This window comes from Narcine bancroftii, chromosome 11 (assembly GCF_036971445.1).
Source record: "Narcine bancroftii isolate sNarBan1 chromosome 11, sNarBan1.hap1, whole genome shotgun sequence".
NCBI classification, from domain to species: Eukaryota; Metazoa; Chordata; class Chondrichthyes; order Torpediniformes; family Narcinidae; genus Narcine; species Narcine bancroftii.
Genome location: NC_091479.1, coordinates 5,428,711 through 5,443,040, shown reverse-complemented (window position 1 = coordinate 5,443,040; position 14,330 = coordinate 5,428,711). Strand labels below are relative to the sequence as shown.

Genomic DNA, 14,330 nt, shown 5'->3' with positions numbered 1-14,330 from the left:
GGCACTGGTGAGACATCACTTGGAGAATTGTGAGCAGTTTTGAGCTCTTCATTTAAGATAGGACGTGCTGACATTGGAGAGGGCACAAAGGAGGTTCACAAGGATGATTCCAGGAATGAAAGGGTTATCCTACGAGGAACATTTCACTGCTCTTGGCCTGTACTTGTTGGAATTTAGGAGAATCTCACAGAAACATTTCAAATGTTGAAAGAAAGACATTGGCAGAGATGTCGAAAAGTTGTATCCCATGGTGGGAGAGTCTAAGACAAGAGGGCACAACTTCAGGACTGAAGGGTGTCCACTTAGAACAGAGATGTTTTGGAATTTCTTCTGCCAGAGGTTGGTAAATCTGTGGAATTTATTGTCACAGGCTGTTGTGGAGGCCGGGTCATTGGGTGTATTTAAGGCAGAGATTGATAGGTTCTTGTTTAACCAGGGCATCAAAGGTTCCGGGAAGTAAGGCTGAGTTGGAAAATGGATTAGCTCATGAATGAATGGCAGGGCAGACTCAATTTGCTGAATGGCCTACATCTGCTCTCCTATGCCATAAGAAGTCTGGAAGCATTTCCCACTAAAGGAAATATTAGCAAAGCTCAGGGAAACCCAGAACAAAAACATAAATGCTGAAAGAACTCAGCCAAGCATGGAAAGAGAAACCAGTAAAGACTTTGGGTCGACCATTCCTCAGAATCCCAGTAATGCTGGAAATCAAAATTGAGCACAGTTTACAGAGAGACTTTCCAATGCCATTAGATCCAGGGGAACGCGACATACAAGAGTGTCAGTTTACAGGGTAATTTGCAGATAAGCAGTCCTGAGTCCAGATAAAAGTCTGTCAACTCTGGACTGAGTTGAGGTGAAGGGAGGGTGCAGGTCTGCAAACCCATAGCCGGGGACAGATTCATAAATTAGATCCCATGGAGAATGAACTTAGCTCCATTCGTTAGATCACTCACATTGCAGCTACTCTTCCTTAAATTAATTTTATTAGACCATGACAAAGGAGCAGGATTGGGCCATTCAGCCTATCGAGTCTTCCCCACTTTTCCATCATGGCTGATTTACCATTCTCCTGCCTTATCCCCATAAATTCTTGATTAGTAAGGACATCAAAGGTTATCTACCTTTATCTTAAATATACCCAATGACTTCGCCTCCAGTCTTCTGTGACAAATTCCATAGATTCACCACCCTCTGGGTAAACAAATTCCACTGTGCCCACTAATACCTGACTGGCCCATCATCATCTCCATGCTCACTCTATCCATTCCATTCAGTATCAAGAGGTTTCAACATGATCCCCTCCCCATCCTTCTAAACTCCAGCAAAGACAGTCCAAGCGCCATCAAATGCTCCTCTTTCATTCCAAGAATCATTCTCGTGAACCTCCTCTGGACTCTCTCCAATACTAACACATCCTTCCTTAGATAAAGAGCCCAAAACTGCTCACAGAACTCCAAGTGCTGTGCGACCAATGCCTCAAAGCCTCAACACATCTCTGCTTTTATATTCCATCCCTCTCAAATGAACGCAGACGTTCCATTTGCCTTCCTTACCACTGACTCTTCCTGCAAGTTAACTTTTCGAGAACCTTACATATGGACTCCCGAGTCCCCCCATGCCCTGATTTATGAACTTGCTGTCTATTTAGAAAATAGTCTGCATCCTTATTCTTTCCACCAAAGTACACAGTACTTTTTTACCTCTGCCATTTCCTTGCCCAACATCCTAACCTGTCCAAGTCCTTCTGCAGACTTAGTGCTTCCTCGCTCTACGTACCCCTCCTCCAATCTTTGTATTGTCTGCAAATCTGCCACAAAGTCATTATCATCCATATCATTGATATAAAACGAGCAGTTCCAACACAGCTGTGCAGAACACCACTGGTCACCGACAGCCAACCAAAAAAGACTCCTTTTATCCCCATCTCTGCCTCCTGCCAGTCAGCTGATCATCTATCCATCCCATCTTTCCTCTTATACCACAGATTCTCATCTTGTTTAGCAGCCTCATGTGTGGCATATCACCATATACAACACAGAACAGGCCAGTTTGGCCCTACTAGTCCATGCCGGAACAAATCCCCACCCTCCTAGTCCCACCGACCAGCACCTGGTCCATACCCCTCCAATCCTCTCCCCTCCATGTAACTATCCAGTCTTTCCTTAAATGTAACCAATGATCCCACCTCGACCACGTCTGTCGGAAGCTCATTCCACATCCCCACCACCCTCTGCGTGAAGAAATTTCCCCTCATGTTCCCCTTATAATTTTCCTCCTTCAATCTTAAACGATGCCCTCTAGTTTGAATCTCCCCCACTCTTAATTGAAAAAGCCTATCCACGTTGACTCTGTCTGTCCCTTTTAAAATCTTGAACACCTCCATCAAATCCCCCCTCAATCTTCTGCGCTCCAGAGAAAAAAACCCCAGGCAGCTCAACCTTTCTCTGTCACTCAAACCCTGTCATCCTGTCAACATTCACCTTGTCACAGGCCTTCTGAATATGAAAGTTAGCTATTACTCACTCCTGTGTCTGTCCTTGCTATCTCCAATAGGTTTCTCAAGCAAGATTTCACCCAAAGGAAACCATGCTGCCTTCTGCCTATTTTACCGTATGTCTCCAAGTGTCTCGAAACCTCATCCTTAATAATAAATTCTAACATCTTGCCAACCCCCGAGTCAGACTAACTGGCCTATAATTTCTTGTCGTTCGTCTCCCTCTCATTTTAAAGAAAGTGGTGCCATTTGCGACTATCTTGAAAATTGTCCAAACTGAGTGAACATAATTAATAAATTTGGTGTAGAAACCTTCGGATTTGAAATAAAAAGCCATGAACCATCTGCATAAAGAGATACTTTATGTCCATTAACATTTCTAATTAATCCTTTGAATTCTACAGATTCTCGAAGGGCTACCTCCAATGGTTCTAATGTTATATCAAACAGTAAAGGACTTAATGGACACATCCTTGTTGTGTTCCCCTCAATAACCTAAACATTTTTGAATATTATAAATTAGAATGGATTGAAGCCATAGGATGTAAATGTAATATTTTGATCTAGGTAATAAAATCTGGACCAAAATTAAATTTCTTTAATATAGCAAATAAATATTTCCATTCAACCCGATCAAATGCTTTTTCAGCATCTAGAGAAAGGACCCATTCCGTCGCACGAGTAGAAGATAAATATATTGTATTCAATACGCAATATATGTTATAATAGCAATTTTTAATAAAACCCGTTTGATCGGCATTAACGATTGCTGGTACAATATTTCTGAAGCTTCATTCCCTTTTTTTTTTAAATAAAAGAAATACTAGCCTCGTAAAAATATGAAGGAAGCATTCCTTCCTTAAATGATTTTTCAAATACGGCACTTAAATTAGGCACCAGGCATTTAGAAAAAGATCTATAAAGTTCTGCACGGAATCCATCTGGACCTAGAGATTTACCAGACTGCATAGAAGAAATAGCTAAAGAGATTTCATCCTGAGAAATAGGTTCCTCCAGCCTCGAACGCTTATCCTAGGATAAAACATTGAAGTAAAATATTCTTAAATTCAGAAGTATAAGGACAAGAATAAAATTGTTTGAAAGTCTCATTAATTTTAGAATGATCCGTTGTCATTGGGTCATCTCTCATTCGAATCTTATTAATTTTTTTTTAACTGCATTACCTTTCAATTGACCTGCAAGTAACTTCCCAGTCTTTTCACCGTGAATTTAAAAACGACTTTTACTTCTCAACAACTGTTCAATAGGATATGTGGAAAGAAGATCACATTTAGTTTTAAGTTCAACTCTTTTTTCATACAACTCCAGATCTTTATTTTGCGCAAAAAATAATTAATTTCTTTAATCTGATTAATCAGTTCCAGTCTTTATTAGACTTCTTCCTAAGGTTAGCTGAAAACAAAATAATTTGTCCCCTCAAATAGTCTTTCATTGTGTCCCAAACAATCAAATTTGACATTGTTGGTGAGGGATTAGTATTAAAGAAAAAAAAAATCTGCAGACATTTATAAATGACCCTTTCTTGGGATCTGGCACCAACCTTATTTTCCACAATCAACCTGAACATTGAAATCCCCCATCACTATGTAACATTGCCCATTTTGCATGCCTTCTCTATCTCCCTCTGCAATTTATACACCACTTCCTGCTACTGTTTGGAGGCCAGTATACAACCTATATCAGGGTCTTTTTACCCTTGCAGTTTCTTAAATCTATCCACAGGATTCTACTACTTCCCGATCCGATGCTTCCTCTCTGTAAGGATTTGATTCCATTACTTTTCTACCAAATGAGCCACTCCACCCCCCCCCCCCACGCCTACCTGCCTATCCTTGATTTTCTTTCAGCCACAATTCAGTGATGCCCACAACGTCAATTTCCATTTGCGCTTCAAGCTCATCTACCTCATTTCTTTTTCTCCATTCACTTAAATAATACACACAAGCTCAAATTGACAGCATCACCACCGGCAGGTAAGTAAATATCACCACTAATCCTACTTCATCGGAAGAGATTTGAGCATTATCTACACATCTCTCAACAACTGCAGGTCCCAAACAGCTGGGTTTGATCATATAAAGGGGGAAAGAAGCTGGGGAAGGAACCCAGAAGTGAGAGGGTGTAGGACAGAAGGAATGAGAGGTGGAGGGAGAAACTAGAAAAGGGAAGAGAAGTTAGAGATAAAATACGTACAGGAATAGGTAGAGAAGAGATGGAAAAGGTGGCAGCCAGATAGGGGTGGGGGAAATACCTACAATTGAAAAAAAAACTGATGTACATGTCATTAGGTGTAAGACAATCCAAGAGGAACATGACGACTTGTCCCCATTACCTCTTTCGTTCCCCCTCCTCCCCATCACCACCTGCCAGCCAGTGCTCTTTCTCCTTCCACATCTTCTTCTGTGGGGACCTGCCTGAAATTCAGCACTCCATAAAAATGGGCCAGGCCGAAAATGCAACGGTCTTTTGCTATCTCTTCAGCGTGCCCTGAGACTCCAGCATCTGCAGATTTCTTACATTTTCTTTCACTCTGACAAGGGATGAGCCAAAGGACATATATGGTTGAGGGAGCTGAAATACTGGGTGACAGGAAGCTCCAGTGCAGACCCACAGTGCAGGAGTTCCCCGATGTGTGGTAGAAGCCACACTGACTGCAGAAGATTTGGTCGGGTAAAGTTCTGGCTCATCTGAAGATCTGTTTGAGGGTCTGGATGAAGGTAAAGTTGGGGGTTGGAGTGGGGGGGCGGGGGTGCGATGTAAAAACAGCAGATGGCTGGTGGTGGGATCATATCGTATCAGGTCTAATGCAGAGGCTGGTGGGCGATGAGCAAATCTAAGAGAGGCATCCCTGTGAAAAGCAGAGCAGGGTATGATTGGAGATTCTCAGCCAGTTGACCACTTGGCCAACCCCCTTTGTGGGTCGAATCCTGCAGCCAACCATTCCTGTAGATACATATGCCCTGTCACACCAAACAATCCCCAATGAAGTGCAGTCACCGTTATGATGTCGAACAGAAATATCCATCTGTAAACACCGAGTTCCCAATATTCTACCTCTCAAAACTCCTGCCGGCAATTTTACCTTCCACTCTCCCGTTGTAATTACCTATTTCTTGATGACAGGCACTGAGGAGGGTGCTCTTTGCATCGAATTCATTGCATGAGCACTTTATCAATCGCATCTCTGCAGTGATCTCAATGCCACACATGAACTGCACCGAATTCATTGACTGGACCACCGGGGCATCCCTTGTTTGCCCCACAGCTGGTGGCTCGTTCGTTACCCGGGGCGGGTCGGGAAGCTGCTACCCGGACTCCACCAGCTCGGCAGCTTCCAGTGAGTGACCTTACCTGGGGAGCTCCCAGCCCCTGACCCCACCCCATCCCCTCTCGTCCCCACCATCCCATGCCCCTCCGCCCTTCCTCCTCCCCCCTCACCTGTCCCGCCGGCGGGAGCCGCCGTCTCCAGCCTCCGTCCCTTTGTGTTCCCTCCTCACTCGCCCGCGCACGGAGCCCCTGCCCTGGATGGAGTATAAACATCACGACCCGGCAATCTGAATGAGCACCAATTCCAATTCAGATTCCAGGGTGCTTCGTACCTGGCGTGGCGTCGCCGTTGCCACCCAAGATCCTGAATGAAAAATAATCCGGATCAACCCAGGATGATGCATAGTTCATCGTCAGGCAGTGCAGGATGGAGCACGGAGACAGGCCGTTCTGGCCATCGAGTCGTACCCCAACTAACCTTCATCCCCTGGGCTGAAGGAACCCGGAGCAGCCACGGGGAGAAGGGTCTTTCCAGCCCGAGCGCTGGCACTGGGGAAAGCTCATTCAGATTACAAAAAGAAGGGCGAGAGACAGGGTCAGGCAGTGCTGGACAGGATCATCTGCCACAGGGGTTGGTCCAAATCGCATGAAGATGGGAACAGATGGGCAGGGGGTCGTTCACCCCATATTTCAACATCTTTGCAACTGAATGTGAGGAAAGGATCGGGCCAGGACAGAGTACCCAGCGAGGATTAAAAATACGTGCTGACCAACTCGCCAGTGTATTCATGATATCTTCAACATCTCATTCTGACAGGGGATGGTACCCAACACATGTAAAATCTACCTGTACCCAACAAGTGTGTAGTAAGTAACCTGCCTTAACAACTATCAGCCAGTAGCACTCAAATCAACAGCGATGAAGTGATTTGAAAAGCTGGTGCTCAATCATATCAGCTCCTGTCTGAGCGGCAACACGGACCCGTTCCAATTTGTCTATCGTCGCAACAGGTTTACGACGGATGCCATTTCACTGGCTCTACACAAAGCTCTGGATGCGCTTTATCAACTACAGTTCAGCATTTGACACCATCTTCCCCTCAAAATTGATCAGTAAACTCCAAGACCCCACTGCGTTATTGGATGCTGGATTTCCTCACCTCCAGACCACAATTATTTAACATTTGTAAGAACTTCTCTTCCACAATTTCCATCAGTCCCGAAGCACCAGGGCTGCGTTATTAACCCCCTGCTCTACTCATTTTACATCGACTACTATGTGGCTCGGTGCAACAACACGACCATCTACAAGTTCACTAATGATACAAGAGTAGTGGGTTGTATAAAAAGAGACAACGAGTCAGCGTACAGGAGGGAGATTGAAAATGGCTGAATGATGCACCATCAACAACCTCACACTCAATGTCACCAAAATCAGGGAGCTGATTGTTGACCAGGAAAGGTGTACGATCCAGTGATCATTGGGGAATCAGAGATGGAGAGAGTGAGCAAATTAAGTACCTGGGAGTCAACATCTTGGAGGATCTTTCCTGGACCCAACACACAAAAAGTCAATGTGAAGTCAGCATGTCAGCACCTCTGCCTCCTCAGGAGTTTGCAGAAGGAAATCCTTCCACAGATGTGTGTTGGAAAGTGTGCTGTCCAGCTGCATCAGGGTCTGGTACGAGGACACCAATGCATCCAAGCATAAAGCCCTGCAAAAGGTAGTGGACACTGGCCAGGACATCATGGACAAAACCCTCCCCACCATCAAGAACATCTACAGCGAACGTTGCTGTCAGAGAGCAGCAGCAAACATCAAGTATCCACACCACCCAACACATTCTCTGTTCTCATTGCTACCATCAGCAAAGAGATCTAGGTGCAACAAAACCTGCATTATCAGGTTCAGGAACAGCTGCCACCCCTTCACCTTCAGACTCCTCAACAACAAAGTCAATCAAGAACTTTGCACTTTGATTTTTTTAATCTGAATTGGACAATCAATTTGTTTACATTTTTTATTTGTTTACATGTGTACATTCACTTTTTTTTGCAGTGTCATTAAGTGGTAATTCTGCCTGGCCCACAGGGAAAAAGAATCTCAGGGTTTTATGTGATGTCATGTCTGACAATAAATCTGAAATCTGATTCAACATTAGCAAAACTAAGAGGAATATTGTGACCAGGAGAAAATCAGAACACGAATCAGTCCTCATTGAGGGGGTCAGCAGTGGAGAGGGCCAAAAACTTCAAATTCCTGGGTGTCAACATCTCCGAGGATCTATCCAGGAGCCTCCATGTCGACGCAATCATGAAGAAGGCTCCCCTTGTGAGGAGTTTGAGGCGATTCGGTGTCACCGAAGATTCTTGAAAGCTTCTTCAGATGTAGCATGGAGAGCATTCTGTCCGGTTGTATTACTATCTGGTACAGAGGTGCCGATGTTCATGAGAAGAGAAAACTAAAGAGGGTTGTTAACTAGGTCTGTGACATCTCGGGCACATCACTCCATTGAGGACATCTACATGAGATGGTGTCTTAAGAAAACAGTCTCTATCCTCAAGGACCCCCCCCCCACCATCCAGGCCATGCCCTCTTCACTCTGCTACTATTGGGAAAAAAGTTCAGGAGCCTGAAGACGATCACTTAGCGGCACAAGGACGGCATCTTCCCCTCTGTCATCAGATTCCCGAATGAACAATGAACCAAAGACACTGACTTACTTTGTCCTTTTCTTGCATTATTTTTATTTATTTTAAATATGATTTATATGAATGTTGGCACTGTTGCAAAACAACAAATTTTGTGACATGTTCATGACAATAAATTCTGATATTCCTAATGATTCTGCCTGTGCATTTCCTCAAGATTTGCCATTCATTTCTTGACTCAATCTGTCAGCTTTTCTACCAAAGAGGGTGACTTCATATTTTGCAAATTATATCCCATCTTCCACGACCTTGCACTTCGCCCATCTGTCTCTCACAAATTCCCTGTTCCTCCATCACAACCCATTATGACTTTGTATACCAGCTCATTTGGATATATTGTTCTTGATCTCCCTTTCCAGATCATTTACATGGATTGTGAACATTTGGAATCCCTGCATTGAACTCCATGACACCCCCATTGGTCACAGCCTCCCAACTCGCAACAGACGTATTGATATACACTGTTTTCTGTCCATGCCATTCTATTAAAATCCATGTGGATCCTGCTTATCATTTCTAAATTACTTGTTAATATTTCTTTAAAAGAAATGTTGATATTTTTCCCACTGCTAACATTAACTTTGCAAATTGTTGATTTCTCTCTCCCCCTTTCATAATAGAGGGGTTATTTTGCCATATTCCACACTGTGACAATCATTCTAGATTCAATAGAATATTGGTGCACAAGAATCCGCCTGATCAAACCTGAGGAAACATATCAGCTTCTGGGGATCTATTAGTTTTTAACACTATTCATTTCTCCAGTGCCAATTCCATTGAACTTATTTTCCCTTGACACAGTTCTCTAAGAGATTTTTTACCTCATCCCCATACGCAAGAAGGCACCAATAACAGGCCTCAATGAGTGCCCTGTGGCACGGACCTCCACCATTACTGAAATGCTTCAAATGTCTGCTGTTGGAATGCATCAAAGCACACCTCCGAGAGATGCTGGACCCATTTCAATTCACCAATAGAAGAACCCATTCCACAGATTATGCAATAGCCTTGACCCTTCACTCCATCCAACTGGAGAATGATGCCTCGTGCGCCAGGCTGCAGTTCATCGATTTCAATTTGGCGTTCAATACAATAATTTCCAAAAGGCTGGTGGAAAAGCTGCCCCCCATGGGACTCATCACCCCCCCCCCTGATTCTGGATTTCCTAATGGAAAGACCAGTCTGTCCGGGTCAGTAGTAAAATATCGAGCATTGTCATACTGAGCACTGGAGCACCTCAGAACTGTGCGCTCAGCCCACTCCTGTTCACGCTACTGACCGCATCGCCAGATCCAGCTCTAACAGTGTCAACAAGTTTGCAGATGTCACAACAGTCTAATCAGCAACAACGATGAGTCGCACGACAGAGAAGAGGTGGCAAATCTCGTGAAATGGTGCGAGAGTCACAGCCTGAGTCTCAACGTGAATCAGATGAGGGAAATGATTGTGGACTTCAGAAGGAGCAGGAATGACTACACTCCACTACACATCAACAAATCTGTAGTGAAGAGAGCGGAGAGCACCAAGTTCCTTGGAGTTCACTTAACAACTGACCTATCGTGGACACTCAACACCTACTCACTTGTCAAGAAGGTGCAACAGCGACTGCATTTCCTGAGAGACTGAAGTGGGAAAGGCTACTAGCCACCATTATGTCAACCTTCTACAGGAGCTCCATCGAGAGCAAACTGCCTGGTTGCATCACTGTGCGGTCCAGTTGCTGCAGGGAAATGGATCAGAGGTCAATCCACAGGACCATAAGAGTGGCAGAGAGGATCACTGGAGTCTCCCTCCTCTCTATCAATGTAATCTACTGGGATCGTTGTCTGAAGAGGGCATGCTAAATCATTGTGGATCCCTTCCACGCTGCACACAGCATCTTTTATCTGGTCCTGTTCGAAAGGATATACAGGAGTATCAGAGCCAGCACCACCAGGCTGAGGAAATGTTTCTTCCCACAGACAGTGAGAATGATGAACGTCCAAAGGAACTGTTCAAATTAACATTCCAAGACTCTCATATTCATTGAACAAATATTTACTTATTTAAATGAATACGTCCTGCATATGTATCGTTTGTCTGAATGTATGTTATATTGGGTTGCTTGTTTGCCCATTTTGCACCAAGCACCAGAGAATGCAGTTTTGTCAATCAGATGACAACGAGATAGACAACAGACTCGCCAAGGCAAATAGCGCCTTTGGAAGACTACACAAAAGAGTCTGGAAAAACAATCAACTGAAAAACCTCACAAAGATAAGCGTATACAGAGCCATTGTCATACCCACACTCCTGTTCGGCTCTGAATCATGGGTCCTCTACCGGCATCACCTACGGGTCCTAGAACGCTTCCACCAGCGTTGTCTCCGCTCCATCCTCAACATTCATTGGAGCGCTTTCATCCCTAACGTCGAAGTACTCGAGATGGCAGAGGTCGACAGCATCGAGTCCACGCTGCTGAAGATCCAGCTGCGCTGGGTGGGTCACGTCTCCAGAATGGAGGACCATCGCCTTCCCAAGATCGTGTTATATGGCGAGCTCTCCACTGGCCACCGTGACAGAGGTGCACCAAAGAAAAGGTACAAGGACTGCCTAAAGAAATCTCTTGGTGCCAATATGAGGGAGTTTATAAAAGAGTGGATCCCTAAGACCCTAGGATGTCCAGAACTACAGCAAGAAATGGAAATAGAAAGGGCACATAGAGTATTGGCCTCTAAACCACAACCACAACAAAAACCAAGATCTATTGTAGTAAAATTCCTAAGATATACTACGAGAGAAAAGGTACTGGAGAAGACAATGGAAAAAGTAAGAGAGGGCAACAAACCACTGGAGTGTAAAGGGCAAAAAATCTTCATTTATCCAGATATAAGTTTTGAACTCCTAAAGAAGAGAAAAGAGTTCAATACAGCAAAGGCGATTTTATGGAAGAAAGGGTATAAATTTATACTAAAGCATCCAGCGGTATTGAAAATATTTATTCCAGGACAACAAAACAGACTATTCTCGGATCTAGAAGAAGCACGAAAATTTGCAGAACAATTACAAAAATAGACTGAGGGAGGAAGACGGGTAATGAGAGTTAAAATGATCACGATTGATATGTATGTGGGTAAAGACAAAAATAGACTGAGGGATGAAGACGGGTAATGAGAGTTAAAATGATCACGATTGATATGTATGTGGGTAAAGACAAAAATAGACTGAGGGATGAAGACGGGTAATGAGAGTAAAAATGATCACGATTGATATGTATGCGGGTAAAGAGGTATAAGAGTGAATAGAGACAATGTGCATACGTGAATGTATCTGTACTTAGAGGAAAATATAGATAGTATAGACAAGAATTAATAAGGGAAGGTAATGGAATAGAGAGAATAAGGAGGGAATTAAAAGGGTGACCTTTGTGACATATGAAAAGTGAAATCTTTTCTGGGGGGGCGGGGTGAGGGGAAATAGCGGTCACTGCAAAATCAGTTGACGCTTGCGAGTGGATTCGCAAATCCAAATGGAGAGGGGAAATGTGGTTGTCCGACAAGGGATAAAGGACAACTCAGGAGGGGAAGGGGAGATTGGGGATAAATAAGATAGAAATAGGAGAATAAGGAAAATGTTGGATGTTGTAGGAATGTTGTCTTATAAAGAGTTGAAAATAAGAAAACAGAAATGGAAAAGGAGGAAAGGTAATGATGGAAAAACAGAAAGAGAAGATAAATAAAATATAAAAGGGCTACGCTGAACTATATGACTTTAAATATTAATGGAATACATAACCAAATTAAAAGGAAGAAACTACTAAATTTAAATGAATAAATGTATTCCATTAGAAAAAATAACATATAGGTTAAGAAATAATATTGAAATATTCGAACAAGTATAGGAGCCTTACATTAAATACAATAGCGAAAACCTTCCGGGGACAAACATTACCTAAGTTGATGGAAGGAGAAGGAAAGAAAAGAATGGACTCAGTAGAATTTCTGGTGTATTTTTGTTGAATGACAACATTGTCTGACTGGCTTAATGCAACCTAGATTGTATACCTAAAATGGATGAGAGGGGGGGGGTGGCTTGGGAGGAGGTGGGGGGGGGGAAGAAAAAGTCACTGTATATGTGTGAAAAAGAAATAGTGTATATCATGGCGAATGTGATTTATGGTGTGAAAAAAAAAAAAAAAATTAATCTCTTGGTGCCTGCCACATTGACCACCGCCAGTAGGCTGATATCGCCTCAAACCGTGCATCTTGGCGCCTCACAGTTTGGTGGGCAGCAACCTCCTTTGAAGAAGACCGCAGAGCTCACCTCACTGACAAAAGACAAAGGAGGAAAAACCCAACCCCAACCAACCAATTTTCCCTTGCAACCGCTGCAACTGTGTCTGCCTGTCCCGCATCGGACTTGTCAGCCACCAACGAGCCTGCAGCTGACGTGAACATTTTACCCCCTCCATAAATCTTCGTCCGCGAAGCCAAGCCAAAGAAAGAAAAGAAAGAAAGAAACTTGACAAATTAATGTAGAATTTTCCTGCTTTTTTCTTATTCCCCAATAATATTTCTCCTATCAGTGTTAAGTAAAAACACGATGCTGGAGAAACTCAGCAGGACAAACTGTGCACTTTATAAAGCAAAGATAAAGAGACAGAACTAATGTTTTGGGTTTGAGCCCTTCATCAACAGGAGCAATGGATGGAGTAGATGACCCTCACAGATATACAAGTGAAGTGTTGCTTCACTTGGAAGGCTTGTTTGGGGTCCTGGATGGTGGTGAGAAAGGAGGTGTGGGTCTCCCTCCTGCTGTCACAGGGAAAAGTACCAAGGGGTCAATTGGTGGGGACGAAGGAGTGGGCAAGGGAGAAGACGGAGAGGGAATACGTGTTGTAGGTGGCGGACATTACAGAGGCTAATAGGTTGGATGTGGGGGCTTGAAGGAGTTTGAGGAGATTCCGTATGTCACTCAAGACTCTTTAAACTTCTGCAGGACAGAGGCTGACTGGGACAGAGGCGGCAACTCTCAGGACAAGAATCACCTGCACAGTCTATTAAACGGCTGGTTAACCCGGCCTGCGACACCAGTCTCCACTGGATCGAGAACATCGACAAGGACCCCCACCCCACCGCGACCATGACCGGCCCTCCTCACTCTGCCCCCATCGGGAAGGAGCCTGGAGACCCGCTTCTTCCTCCGCCATCTGAACCAAAGGCGCTGCCGACTCGAGTTCTCGGTGGTTTATGTGAACGGGACGCGACCGCAAAACAACGAATTTCCAGACTTTTTAATGACAATAAATCCGGGTTCCGTGAGAAACAGAAGTATCTTCACAGAATTTGCTCGAGACAAAATTTGAGAACAAAGAACCTTTATTCTACTTTGACAACAGTGCAAAGTTGGGGGCTTCCCCTTACCCTGGGAATACACACAGATACTGGGGCTGACCCAGCTTTTATACATTTCATTTCAGTACAGAGATACCTTCCCCCCAACATTCTTCTGCCTCCTGGATTGGTTTAGCATTAGGTAATTCCGCCCACGTGGATTCTAACTTCTTCTCAGTTTATGTGCCTTCCAGATCGTGTTATATGGCGAGCTCTCCACTGGCCACCGTGACAGAGGTGCACCAAAGAAAAGGTACAAGGACTGCCTAAAGAAATCTCTTGGTGCCTGCCCCATTGACCACCGCCAGTGGGCTGATCTCGCCTCAAACCGTGCATCTTGGCACCTCACAGTTTGGCGGGCAGCAACCTCCTTTGAAGAAGACCGCAGAGCCCACCTCACTGACAAAAGGCAAAGGAGGAAAAACCCAACGCCCAACCCCAACCCACCAATTTTCCCCTGC

General features: G+C 44.2%; 1 protein-coding gene across 3 annotated transcripts in view; it reads right to left on the bottom strand.

The window, feature by feature from the left end:
- The window catches only part of mtmr10 (myotubularin related protein 10), a 173,634-nt gene that overhangs the window by 35,760 nt on the left and 123,544 nt on the right, over positions 1–14,330 (bottom strand). The gene's annotated exons all lie outside the window — the stretch shown is intronic.